This window comes from Plecotus auritus (assembly GCF_963455305.1).
Source record: "Plecotus auritus genome assembly, chromosome: 2".
Classification (NCBI taxonomy): domain Eukaryota; kingdom Metazoa; phylum Chordata; class Mammalia; order Chiroptera; family Vespertilionidae; genus Plecotus; species Plecotus auritus.
Genome location: NC_137771.1, coordinates 27,245,915 through 27,254,000, shown reverse-complemented (window position 1 = coordinate 27,254,000; position 8,086 = coordinate 27,245,915).

The following is an 8,086-nucleotide window of genomic DNA, read 5'->3' as shown; positions in this document are numbered from 1 at the left end:
TACAATATCATGTCATCTGCAAATAAGGACAGCTTTACTTTTTCTTTACCAATTTGGATGCCTTTTATTTCTTCTTCTTGTCTAATTGCAATGGCTAATACTTCCAGTACTATGCCGAACAGGAGTGGTGAGAGTGGGCATCCCTGTCTTATTCCTGTTCTTAGGGGAAATGGTTTTAGTTTTTGCCCATTGATTATGATGTTGGCTGTGGGTTTATCATATATGGCTTTTATTATGTTGAGATATGATCCTTCTATTCCCACCTTGCTGAGAGTTTTTATCAAGAAAGGGTGTTTGCCCTGACCGGTTTGGCTCAGTGGATAGAGCATCTGCCTGCGGACTCAGGGGTCCCGGGTTTGATTCTGGTCAAGGGCATGTACCTTGGTTGCAGGCACATCCCCAATGGGGGGTGTACAGGAGGCAGCTGATTGATGTTTCTCTCTTATCAATGTTTCTAGCTCTCTTTTCCTCTCCCTTCCTCTCTGTGAAAAATCAATAAAATATATTTTTTTAAAAAAGAAAGGGTGTTGGATTTTGTCAAATGCTTTTTCTGCATCAATTGATATGAATATGTGATTTTTATCTCTCAATTTGTTTATGCGATGTATCACGTTTATTGATTTGCAGATATTGTACCATCCTTGCATCCCTGGGATAAATCTTACTTGGTCATGGTGTATGATTTTTCTGATGTACTGCTGGATCAGATTTGCTAGAATTTTGTTGAGGATTTTGGCATCTATGTTCATGAGGGATATTGGCCTGTAATTCTCTTTCATTGTGTTGTCTTTATCTGGTTTGGGTATCATTCTATGATGCTGGCTTCATAGAATGAGCTTGGAAGCGTTCCTTCCTCTTGAATTTTTTGGAATAGTCTGAGGGGGATAGGTTTTAGTTCTTCCTTGAATGTTTGGTAAAACTCCCCTGTGAAGCCATCTGGCCCTGGGCTTTTGTTTGCTGGAAGCTTTTTGATGACTGCTTCAATTTCTTCCATAGTTATTGGCCTGTTGAGATGTCTAGATTCTTCCTGATTGAGTTTTGGAAGGTTGTATTTTTCTAGGAATATGTCCATTTCCTCCATGTTGTCCAGTTTGTTGGAATAGAGTTGTTCATAGTATTTTTTAACAATCCTTTGTATTTCTATGGGGTCTGTTGTTATTTCTCCTCTTTCATTTCTGATTTTGTTTATTTGGGTCCTCTCTCTTTGCTTCTTGGTGAGCCTGGCTAGAGGTTCATCAATCTTGTTTATCCTTTCAAAGAACTAGCTCTTGGTTTTGTTGATCTTTTGTATTGTTTTTTTGGTCTCTATGTCGTTTATCTCTGCTCTGATCTTTATTATTTCCTTCCTTCTGCTTACACTGGGCTTTTCTTGTTGCTCTCTTTCTAACTCTTTGAGTTGTAAGGTTAGGTAATTTATTACCATTGTTTCTTGTTTTTTGCAGTAGGCTTGTAGAGCTATGAACTTCCCTCTCAAGACTGCTTTTGCTGTGTCCCATAGATTTTGGATTGCTGTGTTTTCATTGTCGTTTGTTGCCATGATGCCAGCAACACATGCCAGCAACAAGTACCTAGAGATGAATGCAAACTACAAACAACAACTAATATCAAGTGAGGCGAGGGAAAACAGAAACAAAAAACAAACAAACAAACAAAAAAGAAAAAGCAAAACAATCTCACAAACAAGCATAAAAAATCAATATAATCAACAATCAAGCAAACAACAACAAAAGGACAGAGAGAGAAAAAATTTTAGATAGTGAAGAAAGAGAAGAGAGAGGTGTGCATGGACTTGGAGCAGGGGATTGGAAATTAGATATACAAGTAGGGTGAAAATTTAACAGGGGGTAAAAAGAAGAAATAGGGAAAATCTAAAGCAGGAATAGGGTAAGAGAAACAGGACAACAACAAGGGAAAAGTGAGGAAGAGAGTGATGGCGTAAAAGTAAAGTTGAGATAGAGTAAAATGATGCTAAAGGAAAGATGAAAATAGAATGTAGAACACTAATCCCAAAGTAAAATAAAGAAAAAATAAAATTACACTTTTTTTTAAAAAAAAAAAGGTGAAATAGTAGTAGTAATCCTACTGACTGAAAATAAAAATGTAATAATTAAAAAGGTAAAATCAAGTGTGGAAAAATATAAAAAAATTAGTTTCTTAAGTAAAAGATGAACAAAATAAAAATAAAAATGTGCAGTAGTGAAGGTCATTCACTTCCTCTACTATTCTGTTTGGCATGCCTATTTCCTGTCAGGACAGTATTGAAGTTCCCTGCGTTCCACTGCTCCTCAGTGTTGTAAGCCAGTCCTGATTTTTAAGCAGGCAGTTTATTTGTGTTTACACAAAAGTCAATTTGTGATTCAACCCCTGGGTGGCAGTGTGTCTGGATTGATCTCTGGGTCTATAGATCCTCTCTAGCTGGTGTTTAGATATTGTTTTCCCTGTGGCACTTAATACCGGTTTGGAGGAGTGGGTTGCCCCAGAGCTGGTTCTCTGATGGTTATTCCCTGCTCTGATCCCCAGGTTCCAGAAAAACAACTTCCCCTTGCAGTTTCTTAGAGCAGTGGTCGGCAAACTCATTAGTCAACAGAGCCAAATATCAACAGTACAACTACTGAAATTTCTTTTGAGAGCCAAATTTAAAAAATATATATTTTATTGATTTTTTACAGAGAGGAAGGGAGAGGATAGAGAGTTAGAAACATTGATGAGAGAGAAACATTGATCAGCTGCCTCCTGCACACCCGCCACTGGGGATGTGCCTGCAACCAAGGTACATGCTCTTGACCAGAATCAAACCTGGGACCCCCCAGTCCGAAGGCCAACGCTCTATCCACTGAGCCAAACCAGTCAGGGTGAGAGCCAATTTTTTTAAACTTAAACTTCTTCTAATGCCACTTCTTCAAAATAGACTCGCCCAGGCCGTGGTATTTTGTGGAAGAGCCACACTCAAGGGACCAAAGAGCCGCATGTAGCTCGCGAGCCGCAGTTTGCCGACCACGGCCTTAGAGTGTCCCCAGTTGGGTGATCCTATGTATTGGGCTTAGTAATCAGAAGCAAGGATTTAAAGAGGAAAAAAAAAAAAGAGCCAGAGTTAAGTGTGCGAACTCCGGCGCTGCGCGCAAGTCTGTGCAGTCTTTTTTCCCCTTGGGTCTAAGCAGCCGACACACTTTTAAAATTTTTAGGCTGTCCTTTTGTGCCCAGATCAAAAATGGGTTGTTTTTTAGAGTTCCCTTCTATTAGCAGCTCTGTGGACCCCCTTTCACATTCACAGATCATGCCAGCCCCAACAGCCACGGATTTTTCTAGGCACAGACTTCCCCAGGTCTCCAGCTCCTGTTCCTCTCTCCTGCCGGGACCACAGACCTCACTATCCCAGGCGAAATCTGACCTTTCCGTGGTGGAGTGTAGAGCTCCTCTGAATCCACGTGCTTGTGCCACTCGGGGACCCTTGTTCTCGCGTTCGCAGCTGTTTGGTGGGTGCCGTAGTTGTAGATTCCCTGGGCTTTTCAGGTTCCCAATAACATCCACTTTTCCTTCAAGATGGCACGGTCTCCGCGTCTGAGCCGGTCGCTCAGGGAGGGAACCCAGCAGCAGTGGGGGCTGCCCGGTCAGGGGAGCCCTGTCCGACAGTCCCCCACAGTCTCCTGGAGTATAGCTGTCCCTCAACTCACCAACAAACACTCCCCGAGCGACCACACATTCTCCCTTTTTTTCTCACTCACACACTATCTTGCAGTCTGCCTTCCTGTAGGCAGCCATCTTCCTTCTCTTGAGAAAAAAATATTTTAGAACATAATAGAAATAATCCTGTTATTTGCAGATTTTTAATATTTCCTACAACTTGTGTGACATTATTCCATGTTCGTACAGTTTTGGTAACAGTATTATATTAAAACTCTTTTTTTTTCTTGGAATATTAATGTTTATTGCATGTAACATTATATTTAAAATCATTTTCTTGAAATATTAATGTTTATTGCATGCAATATTATTATATTTAAAATTGTTTTTCTTGAAAAAAATCTTTTTGAAGAGATTATGTGTGTGACTTATAGATCCCCTTAGCTATCTCAACAGAAACCAAAAATAGAAATGGATTTATTTAGGAAAAATCATGAAAGAGCCTCTTATCTAAAGGTGTGAATCCCTGAGACATACATGAGAGACCCACAAGGTTCTTGAGAATTTTATATCAGGAGAAACAGTGCCACTTGGATAGGAAGGGGCAGAAAGAAATAAATGAAGGCTGCAGGATGGACCCACAAAATTCTACCAACAGGATGAAAACAGGTGCTATACTTCATGGAAAAAAAAAATGACTCCAAGGACAGAGCCACAGAATATTAGTATCCCCAGGCCTTGAAACCTAATGGAGTTGGTCCAATTTAATCTTTAAATCACTTGGGACCGATGAGATTATACTAAATCTCATCTGGTGCCTAATATAAATGAGTCAGATGATGATATTTGGGCCTTTTGAACTGGTGAGATTTTTTAAAGTATTTTTTATTGATTTCAGAGAGGAAGAGAGAGGAAGAGATAGAAACATCAATGATGAGAGAGACTCATTGATTGGCTGCTTCCTGTACGCCCCCTACTGGGGATTGATCCACAACCTGAGCATGTGCCTTGACCGGGAATCCAACCGTGACCTCCTGGTTCGTAGGTTGATGCTCAAACATTGAGCCACACTGGCCTGTTGGAAGCTGCCCATGGCTTTCACTAGCAGAAAGGGGTGGACAAGGAACCTGGAAGGCTGGTCAACCTTGAGGCTCCGGCAAGGGTCAAAGCCATACACCCACTGTTTAGTTGAGACAATGGTAGCCGAAGCAACTTCCAACTTTTAGTCTCATGTAAATCCTTACTGATAAGATAGTTTGCCTGTTACTGGAAATTGCCTGCCTAAGGACTATAGGTGGATCCCAAACCTGAATAAAAGGGATTGCAAGGCCAGAGCAAAGCAGAGACCTCTCTTGGGCTTCTGCCTGGCCCCCAATTCCCAAATTAATATTTTCTTGTCTAGTCTCTTTCATTTGTGTGCGGCTTCCTCCAGAACCCGAACCCTGAACCACACGGGACGTGGGGGGTACACTCGCACTGGCCAGGCTGAGCTGGTGGGATTTAGATGATATTTTGGACTTTTAGTTAATACTTGAATGGGCTGGGACTTTTGGGGACTTTTTGAAATGAAGCAAATGTATTTTGCATGCAGGACAGACACAAATATTTGGGGGTGGGGACAGAGAAACGACTGTGGTAGGCAGAATAATAGTTCTCCAAAGATGTCCATCTCCTAATCCTCTGAACCTGTGAATCTGTTATATTACATGGCAAGTGGGTCTTTGTAAATACAATTAAGTTAGGGATTTTGAGATGGAGATATCCTGGATTATGCAAGCGGGTCTAATGCAATCACAAGGGTCTTTAAAGGTGGAAGAGGAAAACAGGAGAGAGAAGCAGAGAGAGATGTGACGATGGAAGAATGGTCAGAGAGATATAACTTTTCTGACTTTGAAAATGGAAGAAGGGGGTCATGAACCAAGAAATGTGGGAAGCCCCTAGAAGGTGGAAAAGGCTAAGAAACGGGCTCTCCTTTAGAGCATCCAGAAGGGAACACAAGGAACAAACAAGGGGTAAAACTGAGGCAAAGCGTCAAGTTCAGAGGCAGTTGTAATAATCCAAGCAAAAGAGGATGGTGTCAGAGTTACAGCGGGATGGAGAGAGGTGGGTGGATTAGATAACATATATAAGGCATAGTGACTGGAACATGGTGATAATACTTCCGGGGGAGGAGAGGGGGGAGACAGGGAAGAGTCAAAGCTGACAAACACATTTTTTGCTTATGCAATAGGGCAGAGGATGGAACCATTGTCTATGTAATCAACACAGGAAGAACAGTTTTGGAGGCAAGCAGATAATTTCATTTTGGACATATCAAGTGTGCGGTGCCTGTGGGCCATCCACAGAGGCAGTTGGATAGTGGGTTTGAAGCTCTGGGAAAAACATCTGATAATCAAAGTCAGTGGAGTCAGTTAGGAAGAACATGGGTAGTAAAAAAACAAGGACAGGATAGGACCCTTTGGAATGATAAGCATGGGCAGATAAAAGAAACCCACAGAGGAGCATGAGAAGGAACAGCTAGAGATGTGGGAGGAAACCAGGAGAAAATAGCTCGTGGAAGCCAGAATAGCATAGTTTACCAGTATTACCTCAGAACTGGGAAGAATCAGATGGAACAAACAGGGGCTCAGGTGGAACCAGGATCAGGATTGGCCAGTTCAGATGATTTTGGAAGAGCTTGGCTCTAGTTTGGGAAGGAAGCGGACTGGTTGGCTTTTCTGCCCAGGCGTGTGAGGGCGGCCAGAGTCCAGGTAGGCAAACTTGCGTAAGACTGGGGTTCAGCCTAGAATGAGCAACTGGTTCCAAGAAGGGGTTCCAGCTCCTCTCACTTTGCTATGGTTAAGAGATTCATGCTCCCCACCCACCTTGCTCCATGGAACTAACCCTCTTCCCAGTGAGGAAGAGGAAGCATGTCACCTATGCTGTGTTCTGAACATTTTCCCTGTCCCCTGCCTTTTCTTACAAAGTTTCTTCTACCTAAAATAGTCAAAGCTTGCTGGGCACTTCCTGGACATCAAAAGGCATGCTCGAAGAGGTGAAGTGACTTGCCCAGGGTCACACAATTAGTATGTGGTAGAATCAGGATCCAAGTATAGCTGAATATAATAGCTGAAATTATAAGTTCCAATTCCCCAGAAGCCATGATCTCTCCCTCGTTGAGTTCCCACAGAGCTTTTGGTCTTTTCTCTCCATTTCATCTCCCTAAGACTTCATGAGAAAGGGGCTTTTAATCAATTTGTCAGCATCGTGTGTTGCAGACGATGACCACTAGGCGGCGCCAGATCCCCAGGAAGCCTGATTTACTGCTGACCAGGAGGAACAGAGCACTTGGTGGGAAACGGAAGAAAACAGATGGGCTGCCTTTTCTACTTGCCCTCTAAGTCCACCCTCCTTCCTATCAGAGTTAGGGAGAAAGCATCAGCAGATTGGAAGGTTAGAGAATAGAGGTCTGAGGATTGTATACTGGAGTGGTCCAGCCCTCAAGTCAAACTAGATTCTAAGAATTCTCTAAACGGGATAGGTAGGACCAGCAAAACAACAGCTGTGGCAAGCTGGTGGCCGGCTTTGCCATCCATTTTTGTGCAGAGCCCACACTGCACAATATTATGTGTGGTCTTAGCGGAAAAGGAAGGAAATGCACATTACTGGTACCTACCATGAGTCAGAAACAGTGGGAAAATGTAATCAATACATGAAGAAGAACAGGAATGAAATTGCTTTATTTCCTAAGCCTCAGGCTTGGAGGAAATTATCACACCACCTGCATCACACCAACCTGCTGTGAGGACCTGACAAAATGCACGCAACACACAACTACTATGTCTGTCATATTGCAAGTGCTCAATAAGTATTTTTTTTAAATATATTTTATTGATTTTTTACAGAGAGGAAGGAAGAGTGATAGATAGTCAGAAACATCGATGAGAGAGAAACATCAATCAGCTGCCTCCTGCACACCCCCCACTGGGGATGTGCCCGCAACCAAGTTACATGCCCTTGACCGGAATCGAACCTGGGACCTTTCAGTCCGCAGGCCGACGCTCTATCCACTGAGCCGAACCGGTTTTGGCGTCAATAAGTATTATTATAAATATAATTTAATGATATAAATATAGGGGTGATAAATGTTATTGTTAATAACAATAGCTCCTGGCTACTCTTTTTATGATTATGTCATTTAAAGATTTCCTCACACTACAAGCCTGACGCATAGCTGTAAGAGCTCTGAGTCTATCGCTCTGAACTAGACCCTGAGAACCTGCCCATGAGAGAGAGGGCGTGGTAGGGAGGAGGCTGAGGGAAGCGTCAGCCTGCAGATCCCATGCATGTTAGGGGTTGATTCAGTGACTTGTCACTTGCTCACCCAGAAATCTGTGGACATCTTCAGTTTGGGAGCACAGCAGTGAATCAGACAGACTCAGTCTCAGCTTAGACATGAAATATCTCTATGATTAAAATTTAAACT